Below are 20,295 nucleotides of genomic sequence, written 5' to 3' on the forward strand. Positions count from 1 at the left end.
AGCCCCCGGCCCCGGCCCGGCTCCGCGGCCCCGTCCGGTTCCTCCGGCTCCGCAGCGGCGAGCGGGGCTCCGGCACGTGACAGCGCCCGGCGCCCCCATAGGCTGCGGCTGCCGGGCAACGTGAGCCCGCCCCCTCCCTGCACCTGAGAGAGAGCCTTACGCCAACGGCGTAGGGAGATGCCGGCCCGCCGCGCCGAGTGCGTAGCGGCGCCCCGCCGGCCGTTTCCTCCCTCCTCGCGGCAGCGCAGCGCAGCCTTGCGGAATTGACGTAAAGGTTCACGGCCCGGCCTGGCCGATTTCCTACCTGCGGCTGCTACTCCTTGCGTAGTCTGCGTAATCCCACCCGTCCCCTGAGGAGAGAGCTCTCTGCAGCTCAGACAGCTCTCGCGGATGCGCGGGTGAGGAGCGGCCAAGCCCGCACCTAAGAACGTCACTTACGTAAAGCCCCTCAAAGAGGTCGGTGTTCCTTACGAATTCTCCGTAATGTCGTCAGCGCGGGCGCTGCACCTGAGAGCGTTCCTGTTGCGCAAATGCCGTAGGTGCTAGCGTGCCGGGCGCAGAGTACGTAAGCGGCGCGGTAGGGTCCTCCCCATCCCGGCGGGCCTGGTGCGAGGCGAAGGCGGGAAGCAGGTGTGCGCGAGATGCCTCAGCGCGGCCCCAGCTCTCCTCAGAGCGCGAGGAGCCGCCGCCGCCCCTCCCCGGGCGCCTCTGGCCGCCGGGTCTCACCCCACACACCCGCCCAACCGGCCCAGGGCCGTGAGGGTAATCCCCACCGCGGGCACCGTGACCCCGTGGGGCGATGGGCTCGGGCAGGGCCTGGCCTGAGGGAGAGATGGAGGGAGGAGTTGAGGGGCGAGGCGGGGTCCCGATGCCCCTTCAGCGGGCAGTGTGCATGCTTCACGGATTTTATACCCTGCTCTAAAATCTGAAGCACTGCAGAAAGAGAGCAGCTGCCTGAATCGAGCTGAGAAGCAGTGTTTCCTGGTGGTTTGCTGTTCTCTGTATGGGTTCCTCAGCTGTTGTCAGCGGGTGTTAAAATCAAGGTTTCACCTGTGGGGAATGTGGCAGGGTGGGCCGCACGAGGGGTGCGGCAGGCAGTAAGTACCACTTCTAAGGATGGGGTAAAGACCCGTGTTCTTGGTCACTTTAGGTTTCAGTTGCCCTATGACCATTCTTTCCCACAGACAACAGAGAGCTCTGGAGCTCCACCTGCCACAGGTGCTGCTGCGGGAGCGCTCAGCAACGCTCTCCAGAGCCTTCAGAGAAGTGCCCATCAGAGCCTTTTGTATGAGGAGGGAGGGCTGAATCTGGTGCTTTGGTGGTTTTTTGTGTTTTTGTTTCCTTTGTACGTGTGTTTCAAAGTGTCTCTGTGCTTCTGCTTCAACATCCAAATGGCCAGTATCTTCACTTTCGCACAAATTATGAGTCAAATATCATTTGAAGCCATCAAATATGTTTTATTTTCCTCCAGACTTAGCGGCCTTGGTATCAGCGTAAGGGATGAGCGCTTCCAGAGCTGATTGCATGAGTGCATCTAAATTTCTGCAAGGTTCTCTAGTTTAAGTGCCTTTTCAACTTTGAACATGGCACTTGTGGTGTATGGTATCACTTTTCAGAACTAATCCTATATAGGCTGTAAGATGAAAGACAACTGACTGGGGAGCTCCTTGCTAGCGTAATCAATGCACAGCATGCTGTGCTGAAGCAGCCTGTGAGGAACTTTGGCAAAGGCAGTAGACTCAGGAATTCTGCAGTGCTGAAGATAAGCAGTAACTTTCATTCAGAAGAGCAATTTGCAGCATTGCAGTGGAAGAAGAAAACACGTATGCACGGAAACGTGACCTGTAGTGGGAGGTTCAAACTGAGCTGCTGATAGTTGGCATGCTTCTTCGCAAGGCTGTGGCTATGGTGTCAGCTTAGCCCTGAAGAGACATAGCTCTACTTTTGTAATGGTGCATAAGGAGGATTAAAAGGGAAAGCATATCTAATAAATCTCAATTACTGCTTTCCAGTCTAGAATTGAGAACTTTTGAAGCAATAAATGAATTTACCAAAATTTCCTGTTCCCTTGTAGTGTAGGCCTTTGAGAAGGGCAAGAAAGTAACAGCTAGATAATCAAGGAACATTCCAAAGACTTGATGTGAGAACATTTTTATTTGAAATTGAATGCAGCAAAATGACAAAGTACCAATGTAGCCTGAAGGAAGGCTGATGGAGGAGACAGAGGAATGCGCAGATGTGGAGGAATGGTGACAGTGGAGTGAAGTTGGAAATGTAGCAAGGACAGAAAAATGTACGGGAGACTGCATCTCAGATAGTGAAGAAAGGTATTTTCAGGTAAGGCATGAGTTGTATGTTCTCTTAAATTTTCAGTTTTTCCATGGAGTTGTCCTTTGGGCTAGTTATTTGCCAAGGGCGAGGGGGAAAAAAAGAAGAAAGAGGAATGATGGATTAATTTAGAATACAGGAATTGGAATAGCCTTGGTGCTGCAGTACAAGGTTATCAGTTTAACACTGAAAAGAGCATCTGATGTTTGAAGAAAGTTTACTAATTTTCTTTAGACTTCATAAAATGGAAGAAATGTGAATTTATAGTTGTAAGTATAGTCAGTAAGAGATGAGGACTTGAATTGTGCCAAAAATCAGTCTGAATATAACCAGTTACATGGAAGCAATATACAGATCTGAGATGTTAAGAAGGAGAATACTTGTGGTTAGTGACTGAAGTCTTTGAAGACTATTTGTTTCAGTGAGATTTACTGAGGCATTAAATGTAGTTTGTAAAAATCTCAGTGCCTGGACTGATTTTACAGCTTGCAGATCTCATGTGTGGTTGTCTTGCATTCTATAAATGTGATAAATAAATTTCATTATTGGTATTAAAGAAAAAATAGAAGCAAAGCAGTTGTTGTGTGACCAACATATGAAAGCAGTTTTCATGGAGACCAAAAAACATCCCCAGAAAAATGGAGAAATTCTTCACAAGAAGCTATTGAAAGTTACTGATTTTAAGGTTGGCATGAATGAGGCACTGAAACCTGCAGCGAGGCAGCCTCCTGGGAGGATGTCCTTGGGTGATTAGCATCGGCTACAAATGCTGCATTGAGGACTAAGTGACTATTAGCTACAGTAAAGAGAAAAAATCCTACCTGAGCAAGGATAAAATGTAACTTATCAAATTTCAAGTGTTTGGCATTGTTTGTGGACAAATGGGATTGTTCATATAGTGCCTGAGGGAAGAGATACTCTCTTGTAATAGCTCAGGAAAGAAATCTCTGTTTGAGACTTGCCATTGTCCAGTGACCCAGTTCTTTACAGGTTTCAAATTCTGCCTTTAGGCGTACGTACTAAAGTTAATGGGATTTGTGCAAAAGTGTCTGAGGACAGGCTGTGAATTGGAAAAAAATAATTTTGTTTCAGGCATATATTTTACAAATCTTCATGAAAAAGCTGCCTTTGTATGTGAAATCAATCTCATAAGGTTCCAAGAACTAAAAAATAACATACCAAAAAAACACAGAGAATTTGAAAAAGGAACTTGTTTTACTCTATCTGTTTTTAATCTATACAACCAAATAATTTCATGTTCTTTAATTTCAGTGAGACTGATGATGCATTTATTGTGACTGTTTGCATGCTTTGAAGTTTGGCAGTGTTTGAATACTTTCCACAAAGGAGGCTTGGATTTAGAAGGGTGATAAGTTAAGATGATGATTTGCAAATGTGAAGTGTTTTGAAGGAAACCTCATTTTTAATGACAAGAGTGAAGCCAGAAACAATTCCGTATAACATAGAACCATGTCCAGAGCCACTTCCACATCTTGTGTATTTACTTTGTGATGAGTAAATAATGAAAGGAAAAGTGGAAAATCACAATGTTGTCTGGCTTCTACAGGAAAGGAAAAAGAACAGCAACGATAGCAGGAGATGAAAATTAAGGAGTTATTATAAATGCAGCATAAAAATAGATGGAGAGTGGATTAAAGCTGTGCTCAGGACAAGTAAACGTATGAAAAAAAAAACAACACCCTGTCTTTGCTGGGGAACTGTGCATGTGTTAAAACCAAAAATCACTAAAACTATTTCTGCAAATTGCATTCAAATCTAAAGCTAAATATATGTGTAGTCAATTTGTTGGAGTGGTCTGAGAGTGTGGGAGGGGAAACCAACACTGAAACCTGGCAGATTTGAAGTCTGTTTTTCTGCAGTGTGTGGACAGGAGATTCGCAGTGAGGGAAGAGAAACACAGGACGATACCAGCACTGGAATGCTCTTTTCTAGGGCAGATGAACGTTGGTTTTGGTGGGTGTATCAGTGCATAGATATTCATTCATCTTCTGAAAGTACAACTGAGCCCTAACTAGGTGGCTCTTTTTTAATTCTGTGTCTTATGGGACTTAAGCCTGGGTTCTCACCACACGGTTGGGAGCTGTAATGTACTTTAACATGGGCTGCAACGTGTCTGTTTTCTAGTGAGGATCCTGCGACAGCTGAGTTCCTGGTTGGTAGTACTCAAGTGCCATCTCACTGTTCCTTGGGCATCTCGCTTTGCTCCTCGCTGTTGGAATCAACTTTCTGTTTTATATTTACCTTACCTTGGATTTAATTGCTTTGTTCCCTTTTGCCTTCATTTTTGTTTGGGCCACAGCGACAAGCTGGTTAATCTGTGGGGTGATGTAGCAAAGAGTTTTATTCTGACAAAAGCTTGTAAGATCTGTACTCATTCAAAGACATAAACATCAGAAAAGGAAAAGAATCAAGCAGATCACTCTCTGGGTAGAGGGTACTTAAAAATCTCAAATCTGTGCTGCAAAACAGAAGATTGTATGCATAAATCTGGCAGTTCTTTGCTACCTACCTTGTTGCTGAGTTTGACAGAGTATTTGCTAGCATGTTATGCAGTCCAGAATGGTTTCGCTTTGAACTGGAAGAAAAGGTGATGGAATTGTATTGGAGGAAAATTAGACAGTGAGAAAGAGCAATCATATCATGAAATGTATCATGGTGCTCATGAAATCTCGAAGCGGTCTCTGTGGGGTAACATTTCAGAGATCCTTTTAGCAATAGGGATGAGGATCAACCTGAAAAGTGAGCAAAATTGAACCAAGTAAGTGGGGAACACTTTCAGGTTATGACTAATGCAATATTAGAGACTACTGCATGCATTGAGGTGGATTTCGCTTCAAATAAGAACAGAAGTTATGCCATGTGTGATTGATTCCAGGTTAGATTACAATTTAGAAGCGCAATTAGTGAGTCATTTGCTATTTTATATCAATTATTAAAAACAAAGGTCTAGGTTAAAAAAAAAAGTGCCTATTCCAGTATGTGCTGTTCCACCTGTTAGTCTTCTGACTTCATGTTTCTGTCTGATGTGCCTTAGCTTTCCTGAGCGTGGTGATGTGGAATGTTTCTCACACTGGCAAATGAATTTCTGTGCACCATAGCTGCACTCAGCATTGCAGTCCCTTAGGTATGACCCCATCACTGCATCCTTCACTTCCTTTGGCTAGAACCAGCCCAAGTAAAGTTGTCTATAGTGAACCTGCATATCAGCAGCTTCCTGAACCGTCTGTAAAATAAACGTGCACAACGTAGCTCCTCTTGGCCATCCTGGCATCTAGATTGTTCCATAGGCCAGGCTGGCTGCAGTCTGCTTGTCTTCTCACCGCCATCTGGCAGCTGCTGGATGTGTAATTAAAACTAGTGGCTGTACAAATCTCATAGCAGTAAATGGTCTCCTTTAAGATGCGAGTGTGTGCATGCAGACATATTTTCTGCTAATATTATTTAATTGTGGTGTGTGTTCCAGGAGTGCTACCTGAGAAATTACAACTGTGCAGTCAATTTGATATTTCTTCAAAATACCGATGGCATCCTCCCGTAGGGGAAAGACGAGTCCTCCAGAGGGCTGTGCCATAGTGCTTATCGCTAGCGCAGGAGAGGGCACATGTTCACACAGGGGAAAATATGTCAGTGTGGAGGAAAAAAAATAATTCCTGTCTGAAAGTGTTTACACAAGTTGGGGGAATTTAGTAGATTCTTGTTGATGGTATGATGTCAGTGCCTGCAGCAAGGGAAGTGAGAAGCAGCAGTAGTTACTGACTTCATACCCTCTAAAATCACTAATGCAACGATGCAGGCTGAGGCTAAAACAGGGAACACGCCAAGGGAGTGCCCAGGCTCCCGTGCTTTCTGCAGGTGATATCTCCTGTTGCTGCTTTCTGACACAGTGCCATGCTCCACACGAGGGCTGATCTGACCCAGCAGAGCATTCCTTATGTGATAGTGCTGGAAACAAATGATATTACCAACCTTAAAAGAGCGTTTAATTAAAATTTGTAACAAAAGTGGGGCCTTAAATGATCATCTGAAATTTCCTGATCCTTAACATCTCTCCTTTGGGAAATGAAGTGTTGATGTGTGATCCAAGTTCAACATTTGTCTTTTCTTGTGAAGGTAAGTGCTTTCACCTATTGCATACATGGAGCAATACTTTCATGTATACGTGAAGGAGTATTTATGGCTTTCTGGAAGAATGATTATACATTTGTGAGGGTTATTGCATTAGGGAAGGGTGTGATTGGACCGGAGAAAGGAAGACGGGAGCATAGTGCTGGTCCTTGGTTTGATGCATTGGGTTGGTTTTGATTTTGTTTTTGTTTTCCTCTTCCTTTGAAATTTGGGATTGAAAACCTGTCATCATTCTGAAGTAGTAACAGCTTGGGTGGCCTTTTTATCACTGATAATCAGAGTAATGAGATAGGACTGTGACTCCAAAAAAAGAGGCTCTGTCATAGCAAAGGTTTTCCAGGTCAAGATTAAAAGCAAAATATCTCTCATCGCCTGAGCCTTTGTACTGCACCCGTTTCTCTAAATACTTTTGGCTTATCTTTAATGTTTGTGCTGCTATCAAAAATAAACCCAGCTTCCATCTCTGTAGGTGTTGTGTAGAACATCAACAGCAAATAGGCTTTTTCGTTCTTAAATGCTATCTTTCTTTCTGCTTTTGGTCTGTTTCTGGTACAAAAAGTTTTGGTTTTGTTCTTTTGTTTTGTAACTGCATGTTTTCTCCTGCCCATATCTGTTTTTGTCTATGGTCTGTGTATTTTGATGAAAGCAATAGCTGAGTGTCCATCAGTGACCCTGAAGCCTGGAATGGGAGTCAGAGTTCATGTGAGTGCAGCTGGCAATGTAGTCATAAAAAAAAACAAAAAACCAACAAAATGGAAGCAAAAATCTTTTGCCAAGATTCATTTTCATCAGCAGAAAATGGGGAACTCTTAGGAATAGAAGTAGTTACCAGATAGAAATAAAAAGCTTTGAACCGTGGTCAGAAATCTGGTCTAAAAACTTTTGCTGTAATGAGAACTGTGGTTATAAAGCAGTAGTTTTATAACATCATTTAAAAAATTGTGAGACTATAACAAGAACTCACTGGCATTTGGAAGATGTTCATGAGCTGTACCCTTTGCATAAAGTCCTGACCTTGATGAAGCTGACGTGAGTGTTCCCTGAACGTGGTGCTACCCAAATCCAGTAGCTCAGTGTGGGGACAGAGCAGTTCTTAATTCTGATGTCTGTTCATTTCCGAGTAGCTGATCAGATGTGGTCCAGGACACTGAAAGCTGTATCTACCAAATGGGCATTGGCAGAGCCTCTAGCCGGAACCATGGGAGAAGACTCTAATCTGTTTTGTCTCGTTCACATTAACCTGCTCTGTTCCTTGTGCTGTATGAACTCAATGGAACCTTTTGATATCGGAGAATATTTCCCCCAAGTACGTTGTATGCTGCTGCTTCACTAGCTGGTGTTGTCAGATGCAGGCGGTAAAAGGGAAGCGGATCTGCAGCAGGTACCGATCATATTCCCGACATTAGGTGTATACCTGCAACTTTTTTAAACTTTGATAAGCCAAGACATTATCTGAATGTAGGATATACAGTAGCTGGAGGCTTCAGTAGGCCTTTACTAGCAAGCAAGATTTGTATGTGTGTGCCATATGAGTTATGTAGGCTGAAATGCTGACTATCAATTTTGAAGTATATCAGATTTCCCCGTTAAGGGAAAGTTGAGCCCAGTCTGTAAAGATGATCCCTGAGCAGCCCGAAGTGTTTGGTAGAAAAAATACCCTCATGGCAATCGTAGAGTAGCAGAGAAACCCCGAGGGTTTACCTGCCCAAGTGCAAGCCTGAAGTGGGCACGTTAAGTCATTAGTTTCAGAAGACTGATCAGCTGTAGTGCAGCATCTTTCAACAAGAAACGGGTTGAGAAAGTTGTTCTGAGGAAGCGGGTGCCTGTGCAGGTGTGGAGTGTGGAGCCATTGTGATAAGATACAGGGGTAAGAAGGAGTCTAGAAATAAGCGGATGAAATACTCGACAACGTAGCAGACCAGTTTTCCTGCTGAGGCTGAGGAAGCTGCAGGTTGGAGGCCTCCCTGAGAAAAGACAGTAAAAGATTTTTAAAGTAAGACAAGCTGTCTTTGTAATGGGGTAAGGCAGGGAGGCAGGTGCCTGCTGTTCCGCGTCTTATGCTTTGGTGTGTGGCCTATCTATCATTTAACTCGACAAAAAATATAGATTTTCACATGTAAATTTTATATTAAATGTACATGTTCATGGAGCTGTGACTTACTATTTGTCCCACTTGCTATTTGATAATTTAAATGATTTTAGCTCCTCTAATTACTTATTTAAGAACTATTGACGTCTCGTGTTCCTTCTGAGAGTGTACGGAACAGTGAATTACACAGACAGTGTTACAGCTGCTGGCAAATGATGAAGTTTTATTATGGACTGTTATGGCTCTGTAGCTGAGGTAATCTGTACTGCAGGATTGAGAACGAGAGCAGTAACTGATAATTGCTCAAGATTTGTTGGAGATGAGATCCCATTGCCTGGGATAAACCACTTCAGTAGACTTGCAAAACACCAACTACCATTTTTGCTGCCTTCTGACGCTTGTGGAAGTCTCTTTTCTGTGTTGTCTTTTATTTGGTGTAAAACAAACAAAAAAGCCGGCAGCTTTCGGTAGGTGCAGAGACAACATCTAAGTCTGGTTATTCCAGATTCTGTTTTAGAATCTCTTGTGTGAAAGAGAATTTGTAACGTAGAGGTTGCTGTGCGTGCAAGAATTTTGAAGTGGATTGCAAAGAGCGGTGTGTCACCGGGGACAGCAGAGCGCACGCGTTGCTTCTCTGGAGGCGGTGGCTTTGGTGGCACGTGTGGTGGTTTGGACACGTAACTGGTAAGCAGCACAAGTAAAATCCCCAGATCGTTCCGGGTTTTGGTTCATCTTATCTAGGAAATAGGGGACACTGGCGATCTGAGAGTTCACACGCCTTGCTTGAAAATGCTTTCTGTACCTCTTTGGGCAACAAATTCCCAAAAATCCATGTAATAGAGAGGATCATGATCTGCTTAGCTTCAGTACTTCAATACTACTGGAACAAAGTAGGTTGGTTGGTTGCTGGTTGTTAGTGGTGGTTTCTATTTTGTTGTTCGGGTGTTTGTTGTTGTTGTTTAAAGGAATTCCATCCCTTACGAGGCATTTCTCTTCCAAGGCAGAGCAACATGCTTTTTAAGGTGTATTGAAGATCAAGGTGTTTCAATCATGCTTAAATGTTGCTGATAAAGTTTCTCTTCCTTTGCTAATAAAACCCAGGAAAGCTCTTCTTAGATTCAGTAAAGGTTTCTTCTAATTTCTGTTCACAATTAATCTTTTTACAGACTAACTTTTTCCAAGTTTTATAAATGACTGAATTGGATGTGTGAAAAGCACACTTGTAAAGGATAGTGTCTTAGGGGCACTAACAAACACTCGTAACTTTCATGTTTGAAACCAGTGCGGTGTTCTGTTGTAGACACCTAGTGCAATACATTTTCACTGTATGTAAAATTAAACTACTTTCAGATTACTGGGAAATTTTAAATGGTGACAACAAGGGAAAAAGGAGATTTTCCTGTTTCCTTTCAGTCCTGCTGCTTTTTGCATCTTGCAGTTAGTAAGCAGCCTGCGTGTCAGCACTCCCACTGGATAACAATCTTCCAGGTTTATGCTGCTTTTACCCTGAAGCGCAGCTGCTCTTCCCAGGGGACGAGCAGAATGCAGTCAGTGCTCCTGCTCTGTTCTGTACTCGCTAATTGATCTCTGGCTTGGTGACTTCCAGCAAGGTCACAGAATTAACAGCTAAAAAAACAATGTCCTGTGGAAAATTTAAAGGGAAAGAGTGAAAGTACATAGCATGGGATGCTTTAATTTTTTTAACTTTTTTTTTCTGTAGAATCTTCTGTTTTTATTTTTGTAATATTCTAAAACTTGGAAAGATCTGGTTCTGGAGGTTTGCCTTTAGTGACTTCTCCCTGTCCTGAAAGCTGTTCTCTTTTCTCTGTAATTCTACTTCTGTCTCCATTCTCACAGGTCATCAGCATTCTAATTATTGTTCAAATCCTGTAAAGGTAAAATGATTTCTAATCAAGTATAGTTTGATCTTCTCAGTTTCTCTTTTCAGAAGGTTTGTCATCACGCTGGTCTTCAGAGGCACCCATGTATACTTCCTGCAGAAAGACTTGAAATCGTATACTCTGCTTTCTCAGAAACGAAGCTCCCATTAATTCAGTCATTCTGCTGTTCAAAGGGTGATGAAATTTGGTTAAAAAACACAAAGTACCTGTACTGTCAGTCTCCAAATACCATAGTCTGTGTTGTTCATTTAGACACTGTACAAGTAGTGCTCAGTCTTTGTCATTGTTACAGTAATGCCCTTTTTATAACGCTCTGAATGCTGGTGGCTGTGCTCAGCAGGTAGTATTACAATGAGCATGGCCTGTGTTCCAGGGCCACATACCATCTGGGATGCAGTTAAGCCATTCTAAGGGTATTACATGCTTTTTTAAAGCTGCATAGCATGCTCTATGTTTCTAATATAGCCAAAACCAGGGAGAAATGAAAATCAGAAGATGCTGTAGCAAAACTTTTAAGTATGTGAAAAGAGGAAGAGTCCATGAGATTTTAGTGTAGGAAATAGTCCAGACTAATGAATACAGGCCTGGAAAACTCAGAGCAGAACTAAAGTGTACTGCATTCTATGGAGTTTTATCAGTGGTGTAGCAGAAACAGGAAAAGCTGTTCAGCTGACCTGATGAAACTGGTGGTATAGAAATACAGGGATGTTCTGCAGTTTTTGTGAAGATAGAGGTCTGTTGCAGGAAAGAGTTACAGCAACTCACAAAGGAACTTTTACAGATGGCCAGACTAGCAAATGCCTCCACAGAACCTAAATTCTATGGGACAAAGCACCGACTGCTACCATGCTATGTCAGATCAAGACAGTGAAGTCCGCAGGGCTGCAATGTTGTCACCACATTGGTATCTTCATTTTGCTACAGCATTCATTTACAGTCATAAGTTTTCAATACCAATAGCAGGATGCCTCTTGACAACTTGTGTTCACAATAACAGCATGTTATTGTGTATGTATGGAAAGTACAGAAAGTGTTTGAGTTTATGTATGTCAAGTTTGTATGTATGAGATGTCTAAAGTGTGTTGAGTGTACAGAGGGAATAAGCGTGCGCCTGTGATGCGTCACAATAGATGAGGGAAGCAGACAAAGATGATCTGGACTGATATTCGATGGTTCTCTACTTCTTTACAGTAGATAGTGGTCTGACATTGACGTTTATTTTTAACGTCTTCTTTAGGATATGTAGGTCTGCTAAATTTATCAAATAGTACCTATGAAAAAAGTGCAGAGGTGATGAGTATGTAGTCTGAAGTTTGTGAGTGTAATGATCAGGATTTGTTTGGGCTTCCTTGAACTGAATGAAGACTCCAGGATGTCTCAGTGTTGGTATGAAAGATTTCTTTAAAGACTCCTAAATGGGGGAGGAGGAATTCTAGAACCAGACATGTTTCTGGAAACAGGAATAGGTGTATGGGTTGGAAAGCTCAAATATAAGTAGGGCTAGGTATAATACTGGGATACCAGTTACATAACTCCCTACCTGTGGTGGAAGAAGAGGACAATGAGGATTTCAGCACTCTGACAGATGTGACTTAGATTTGGAAAATATTAATGTAATGGATGAAAAAGTAATATTCCAAGTGACATGGTTCCGAATTAATGGAAGTTTGATACGTAGCACACTCAATCTCTGCAGTAACTACTTCTGTTGAGAATTTGTAAGTTATGCAGAACAGTTGGTTTCTCTCTTCTGCGTACACAGTTACTCTCTGCTCTGATGTTAACTCATATTTATTTGGAAAGCTAATAAATCTTCAGTAGCAGCAATAATTGCTCTAGAGCCTGAAAGTTACCCCTACCAAAACATCTTGATGCATTTATGCTCTACTCTGTGATCACTTTGTGTGTCAGAAGAGACCCAGAATATTTGGATTAATACATGCTTTATAAATAGAGTGCTCCTATTTGATGAAGTGCAGCTGGTGTGTGTAGAGCCAGCCTGGCTAACCTGCTAAGCCTGCTAGATGAAGTTCAATCTAAGTTTTATGAAATTGTTTATTCTGAGATAATCTTTAATTATGCCAGTGTTTCTAGATTAGAGTTTTCTTGTGTGGGCTAAACAAACAGTAACAGTTATGGGTAGGTGAAATGATCATTATTCTAGGGGTTGAGATATTTATTGCTGAGGTTAAATGCCTCTGGTTTATAAACTCTGTCCTGAATTTCAACTTGTACAATCTGTACAAAGTTTCCTGTCAGAAAAAAAACAGTTGATAAAAGTTACTTGCCCTTAAAGAGCCTTCTTCCTAATCCTGCCTTACTAAATATTGTCTAGTGGGAAGCGTTGTGGTTTGGAGTGTGGCAGCAGGAATGGTCTGCAACTGGGTGTGCAACTTTCTCTGACTGATGTTAGAATTATTATGGAGTTGGAGATGTGGGCAGAGAGGAGTAAAGGTTGAGGTACCACACTTGTAGGAAGCAGAAAGAGTATTTTGGCCAAGGTCAGGCATCAAGGCTGCTCGTAGTATCATGCCCTATCCTTCTGCAAATGTGAAATTCTCCATTCCCTTTCATTTATAGATAAAAAGGATAGTTACTGCTGTATGTGTTTCTGAGGCTTTCGGTGGTATGATGATTTTGAAAAGATTCTGAAACAAAAAGGGGAGAACATAGATGCAGAAGGGGAAATATTGTGTAAGTTCAGGTAGGTCCCTGTGGCTTGAACAAGAGCTTTATCTTTTGGCTGGGCCTTGTATCTTACTCCCGCATTGGGCAAAGCTGCTGAAGTTATGAGGTTTCCCCGCTCATGGAAAGGAAGGTTGTGGCCATAGAATCAGAGCTGTTGCAGCATATGAGGAATAGAAGATGCTGCTTCCTCAGAAGTGGGATGATAAGCTAGGTTTCGTGAAGTAGACAGTAAGAAGCATCTGTTTGTGGGCTACTCACGTTGTGAAAGAAATCACACTAAGTAACATAGACTGTGTTTAGAGTTGCTCTAAATAAAATAGTAATTGAATTATCTGCTAAATACTTAAAGATTAGACATGTCTTTGGAAGAGGAGTATAGAACGAGCTTAATTTGATTACTGCCGTAAATTCATTTTCTTTTCAAATAGCTTGGTAGGTCAGAACTTCTTATGCTCTTTCTTTTAAAAAGGTAGCTGCTAGTGCTTGATGTTTTAACTCACATGAGACGTGATGCCATAGAGAGGAAACAGAAAATAAATGTGTTAAATTCAAAAACCCCCAAGTTAATTCTGCTTATTCTACTAAAACTCAAAGTAATTGGGGAAAAAAAAAAGTTTGTTTGTATCTTTAATTTGTCAATAAATACGTGTAATAATTAATGAGGTAGCAAGATGTGATCTTCAGGGTCACCTTGAGCAGAGAATAAGCATGCATGGTGCATTCTTGGGAACTAGAAATGTGATTCTGGTATTTAGCCTCTGCCACCAAGTGGCAGTTAGGCAGCACTGCCTGCCACCGGCCCCAGCCAGAGGAGGTCTGGCCGCCAAGCAGCGCTGCTGGTCAGCCTGCCTACGTGGTCCTGATTTCAGGGGAAGGAGGACACTGTGCTAAGTAAAGACAAAAGCAGAAAGATTCTTAATGCAGAAGTAGATCTGGAGTTTCAGAATATTTTTCTCAGAGCAAAACAAAAACATCAACCTGCATGTGTGACTTCTTATCTGACAGCTGTTGTTTTCTCCTTCAAACTTAGTTTTGGGGAGCAGTGTTTGGTATTTCACCCAGTACAAGGTGCAGACCTAATCTAAAGAGGCAGCAGGGTGGGGGAGCACATTTCTTGTTGATGTCTGCCTCGTGAAATGAGTAAGAGTAAGACAGACCTACCTTTGAAACTATGTCAGAGAATTAATCATGTATCTACTACCAATTCTCTGAAAAGTCTTCCTGTATGTTATACAACTATATGCTTAAAATGTACAACACTTAGGAAGAAAGAAAGAAGGGGATAGAATTAAGGATGGAATGGATATAGGAGTCTTTATCTAAGTGAACCTTTTGTGTATGAATATATTCCTTGATGCAGGATTAATGTAGGTGTTATCTCCACTATATGTGTATGCTAGCAGTAAAATAGCTGACTTTTACTTTCAAGTGACAGTAGAGCTAGATTATATGACATTATGAGCATTGATTCATTTCTGTCCCTCATAAAAATGGTGGAGATGTAAATATTGATTTAGAGTAGGAAGAACAGTTGTATTTTTTCAACAGAATAGTAAAATTACTGATTAGGTAAAGTCCCACAATAATCTGAACATTTCTGGAGCTTGCCATGTATTATAAAACTACTGATTGATATGAATGGCATATTGTATACTTTGCATTTAAACACGTCTGTCTGTGGCACAGAGAATTACTGGAGTGGTGAATAGGTTAGGCCTTGTAGGCTTGTAGAATCACAGAATCACCAAGATCATTCAGTCTTTAGAGTAGAAGCTTTTGCTCACTAGCAATGTAAGTGTTCTCCTCTGAAGGGCTATGGTAAATTTCTCGCAGTGAGAATGGGTGCCTGGATTCTGTCTGGGAATGGTTGCACTCGTTTCAACTAGAGTGAACCTTTGCAGGGTACATGTGTGTCTTATCCTGGGTGAGGAAGCATTACTGCACTGTGCTGTTTCTTTCCACCAGAATTCCTGTATGCTCTCTGTTCAATACATAATTCAGATGCAATGCATAATTAAAGGAGTATAAACCCACACTTACTTTTGTATATTCAAAATACCTGGGGAGCCTGAGATGGCGTTTGCCTTGCCTGTGCCTTTGTTTGTCTTTTCCTTCAGTGTTGAAAAAGTAGGGACTGTTTTTAATAAGAGTCTGTATGACATCTCTTTTCTCATACTGGTCTACAACTAAGATTGTCTAATACATGAAGTAAAAAGTTTTTTAAAAAAATAACACAAAAAAACAGTTTTACCTCGAACTTTCTCACAATTCCTTTCTGTTCTGGTTTTCTTCTCTTTAGAGTAGTGGTTTGTGACTGGGTGCCATTATAGTACTTCTCACTGGTCTGGTCTGGGATCAGTGCTCTATAAGGACGGCATTTCTTAGGTGCCCTAGGCCTTTTTGTTTCCAACACTGGATGAGTTGCATGTTATATATTTAATCAGCATCAAGTGAAGTGATTGGATACAGACTATTTTGAGTAACTGGTGTCTGTGCTATCACAACCCACTCAGGGCCCCAGGAGACACCTATGAACAGAAAAAGATTCACATTTTGAAGATCTGTTCAGAGAACACTGTGTTTTAAAGCAAGCAAACTGTTCAGAGACTTCATGAAAATGTGGAAAACGCTGCCTCTCTCTGCTCTGAGCAGCAGAAGATTAGTAGCTATGAAGAAAGCATCAATTATGTCGAGCATGAGGTAAAATCAATACCTGAAACATCCTTCAAAAGCAGAATTGAAAAATTAATGTCCTTTTTATATCACGTGTCAGAAAGAGCATCTGCTTTAGCTGAACAGGTGACCATTTAGAGTGGTTTAGCAAAGGACATCCTGTCAAAAAGACTAAATTTTAACATATCGTTAACATTTTTAATAGAGAAATCAGTACTTTCCTCAAAGTCTGTAGTGCTCAGTTAAAATTAACTTGTGTATTTTGTGATGGTGATCCACAGCCTTTGATAGTTCACCTGGTTATGATTAAGCCTTTTCCATCATGTGTTGATAACATCTAGTTAGTTTGTTTTTTCTGCTTATCGGACATTTTATCTTCTGTGCTTTCCATACTATTTTGATAACTGGGGGAAAAAAACAAAGATGCTAAAGCGTTACTTTTGTCATCTGATGTTTGTTCTCAAGAGCTCCGCTACTCAGAATTTCCATGAACGCTCCTGCACACACGGTCATGGCAGAGCTGATTGTAACAGCAGGCCCTCAGTCTGCAGGCTGCTGCTCTGCTGCACGCCATTATTGGCACGTCCAGTTCTGCAACGTGCCTTGCTTTGTGGTACGGTGAACCAGTCCATCCCTGAGGATCTTATGTCTCTCAGGTTAAGGACTTCTGCCTATCCCATTGCTTGTCCCAGCCTGTGGGAGTTGAGCCATTTCTCTGACGGATCGGTACAAGCAGGACTTCACAGCATGATAATCTCCAGCAGTGGGACTCTCGCTTTTTTTTCTTTTTCACACTTCACTTATGACACCTCCATCTGTTTGCTGTACTGTACTTGTATCATTACTGTGAAAAAAAATAAAATAAAAAGCAATCACATCTTTCTTTAAAGACACAACAGATGAGATTAAAAGTTCCCCCAAAGCTTACATGATGTTGTATTTCTAGTGCATTGGGCTAGTCTTGTTCAGGATTTACTCTGTCTCTCTGTAATTTTTACAGACTTTGGCAGTCTAATGTTTGTCACAGTCTTCTGAAATGTGGAAGGATTGAGCTTCCTAGTAGTGTCATCTTGGTGAGCCTGAACCAAAGCTTACTGTAATTGCTGGGGATCTTTAAGTACTTCACTGAGCTTTGAGTCAGATGGTAAGTGTAGGAGATATTCAGTAACCAGCAGTCCTAGCAGGCTTGTTCTGGTATGTTGTCTTCTATCCCTTGTCCTGTGAAGACTTGAACGTTTCTTTGTTGCTTTTCTTTTAATCTTCTCATTTTAGTATCTCAATTTTATGTTCCACCAACTAAAGCTGCCAGAACATTTTTGGTGTGAGTAGAGCCTCGGACCCTACCTCTGCTTTGAGAATAGTTGTCCTGTGGAGATGGCAGACTGAGTAGCACCAAAATATGTACAGGCAAAGTGCTTCCCTTCAATCAGATGGTCGTTATTCTCTTACACGTTTGCTTTAATTTTACTTCTTGTTGTTTTAAATAAGATCCCTTGCTGATGGAAAAAGAGAATACTTGGAAATGGAAGGACTGGAGAATTTATAGCAAAAGCCCATTCTATTTCCATGAGTTTGTACTGCCTTTCCTTCTGTCTCAGTTCTTCAGCAGCGGGAACCAATCTTAATGATTCTGCATTGATGGAGAATTTTGACTATGGGTTTTATTTTCCGAAGAGGCTTCTGCATTGCAAATGGTGAGAGTTGGACTGGAGAATGCTTTACTTCTCATGTAGTTACATGCAATTGTTCTTGAGCTGCCTTTTGCCGAAGTAATTATCATCAGTTTAAGCACTTTAAATTGCTGAATTAATATTCTTGATCATGTTAACAACATCTGTTTAGGGAGTTACCGCATTTGCAGTTACGCATGCAAAGCAGAGAGGAAGTGCTCCTGTGGAACTGTAACAGTGAGCAATTGGGTAGCAGCAGGTTACTCTTAACCCGTGGAAATGCAACCACAGTAGCATATCTAATCATGTACATATCAAAGTAAGTTTGTGTGACATGAATGAAGGTTTTGTGGTGATGAATGGGTATTTCTGTTACATTTAGCACAGTGTAATCCACACCCTGCTCCTCAACGCTTTAATTTGCAAAAACAAAAAAAAAGGTAAGTTTTTCTTGTTGTCATTTTGTACCTTATTAATTGTGGCTCTCCATGCCAGTACACACAACAACTGCCCTCTGTTGTGCTCAGCATCTGTGCACTGGTACGTTGTTCAGGATATGATTTTTTTTCCCCATATAATGGCAGTCTCGCAGGCCAGGAAGGGAAGCAGGGGCCTCATTTAGAGCTGAGTCCACGTATTTTCACAAATTGTTACCTGATTGCATATGCTACAAATGCCAGTCTCATAGACCAGTCACAAAATGGGATTCTGGAAAGGCACCAGGTTAGGAAAGGAGATGCCGTGATTTCTGTCTGTACTGCCTTGGAAGGAGTACATTGCTATTACACTGCTAGAGATCAGCATAATTCAGAGCATTTTATGAAAAGTGTAATAGTGAGAGGAGACACAGTAACAACTGCATCAAATATTGATAAGGAGGATTATTAATTAGAGCAGGGGTGCAGTATTAAAATGTCTCTTGAGTTTCATTCCCCATTTGATATGAGAGTGCGGTTTTGCGGTCAGAGAATGGGAAGCTCAGGACAACTGGAATCTTTTCTTGTTTCTTCAAAGTGTTTGCTTAATGCCCTCAGCAGTTCAGTGGATATATAATGCTATTGACCAGAGCTCTTAGAGTTATGTTACGGTGGCACTGCCGAGAGTCAACTTTACAATGGTCTTTCTGTTAGCGCAGCTTAGTCAGATAGAAATGAAAAACACCTGTGAACAAGCAGGTGATCTGCAGTCTGGTTCTCCTGGAGTCTCACTGTCCTTCAAGAAGCTATGTCCTTTTGTGAGGTGGAGAAAATAAACCGGGTCAGAACCATGGAGCAGAGAGCATACACTATTGGCCCATTTAGCCCTCTAGTGCAAAATGGAGGACGCCATTTCACTTTTGACAGAATGTGTAATGCTGAGCTAAATATCAAAGCAAAGAGAATGAATTAAGTTTTCTGGTTATATAGCCCTTGTTTAAAAAGGAGCTTTCACATGTGTTGCATTTGAAAAAGACACTGTAAGTTAGAAATGAGATTTCCTTTTAGAACAAAGTTCTGATTTGCATTACTAATAACAGTTGAGGTTATTAAAATAGAATTTCCCTTTGATTTTGTTTTTGAACAGCATCTGCATCGTTCTCTGCATGTTTTGGTTTGTTTGTTTTTCCTCCCCCACACAGTTCTGCTCCTCCAGGACCGTGCTTTTTTCCCTCTCTAGGTTCTTCCTGGTTCTAACATAACACCTAGAAGAAATATTTTAGAGCCGTTAGAATCTTACAAATTCTGTAAATTTGGTTTCCCATTCATGTGCATTGTGTTACTTCAGTACGTGTCTGTATGTGCAGTAGCATCTTAACATTCCCTGCATGCCCCAGAGCTGTTTTGACTGATAAAACTATGCAGTCTTATAGCATCTTTGCATCTTTTTTTTCTTTATATCCCCTGAGTGTTTCCCTGCTCCCGCTAGAGCTATTAGATGTTCTAACTGTGCGCTTCAGGAGATCAATATGTTTTTGGTGTGCAGGGGCATTATCATTCTGTGACTGTACAACTAGTATGTATTCATCCTATTAACATCTGCTCAAAATTCCCAACATCCCACCACAGTTAATAGAGAACGACCACTTTGTCCTTGGTTGGGCTCTGCGGGTTGGGCACCTGACACCTAGCAGGTTGTCACTGACATAACAGATTCCATTTCACTCTTTTGTTTCTACTGACTTTTTTTATTCATGAAGTCTCAGTTTCAGCTGGGGATGGATGAGTGAGCAAGGAAGCACTGTCTGTTGCTGCCGTGCTGATTCCTGTGTCTTATTGCCTGAAAAAGTTCTTCTGGTCCCTGAATAGTAGGTACTTGTTCTGGCCTAGCAGTGGGATTCTCTCAGCCCACAAAGTGTGCTCGTAACTGAAGTACTGGTTCTGTGAAGCAATAGAAAAAGACAGGAGACAAAATCCTCTGCTGGGCAGAATCAGCAGGTCAGGGTTTTCACTGGCTAGCGTCATGGAGAGTTGTGTGCTTTAAAGTCATGGGGAGAGGAGGAGCTGTGACGTTCACTGTAGCTTTAACTATAGAGGAAACTTTGTGGTGGGAATACAAAGTGTCAGCTTAATGATTTTAACAGAGATTGTCTGCAGGGTGAAGTGACTGGGGGGAAATAAACAAGGAAAATGGAATTAAGGATATAGCAGCATTGAAGTATTTAATAGCCAAGAGTGAATCCACAATTTTAAAATCATGTTTGTAGGACATAACCTCCTACTGCTCTTAATGAAAGCGAGGAAACTGTTCTGAGGTAGAAAAGCAATGTGTTGACATTCCTAGCTTTTTCCTGTGCATTTTAGTTTTGGTTTTGATTTATTTT

General features: G+C 41.7%; 2 protein-coding genes across 6 annotated transcripts in view; one reads left to right on the forward strand and one right to left on the reverse strand.

The window, feature by feature from the left end:
- Positions 1–569, reverse strand: part of STRBP (spermatid perinuclear RNA binding protein) — a 62,969-nt gene extending 62,400 nt beyond the window's left edge. The window contains exon 1 of one of the 2 annotated variants that reach the window (XM_021413779.1): positions 305–429. The gene's annotated coding sequence lies outside the window, so the exon portion shown is untranslated. The other variant, XM_021413780.1, reaches the window with a different exon arrangement.
- CRB2 (crumbs 2, cell polarity complex component) overlaps positions 328–20,295 on the forward strand; it is a 67,566-nt gene continuing 47,598 nt past the window's right edge. The window contains exons 1-2 of one of the 4 annotated variants that reach the window (XM_021413752.1): positions 545–630; positions 2,173–2,337. The gene's annotated coding sequence lies outside the window, so the exon portion shown is untranslated. Of the gene's footprint in view, positions 457–538; positions 631–1,243; positions 2,338–20,295 lie in introns of those variants that run through there. The other 3 variants (XM_021413754.1, XM_021413755.1, XM_021413757.1) reach the window with 3 other exon arrangements.

The sequence above is a fragment of the Numida meleagris genome, chromosome 16 (genome assembly GCF_002078875.1).
Source record: "Numida meleagris isolate 19003 breed g44 Domestic line chromosome 16, NumMel1.0, whole genome shotgun sequence".
NCBI lineage: Eukaryota > Metazoa > Chordata > Aves > Galliformes > Numididae > Numida > Numida meleagris.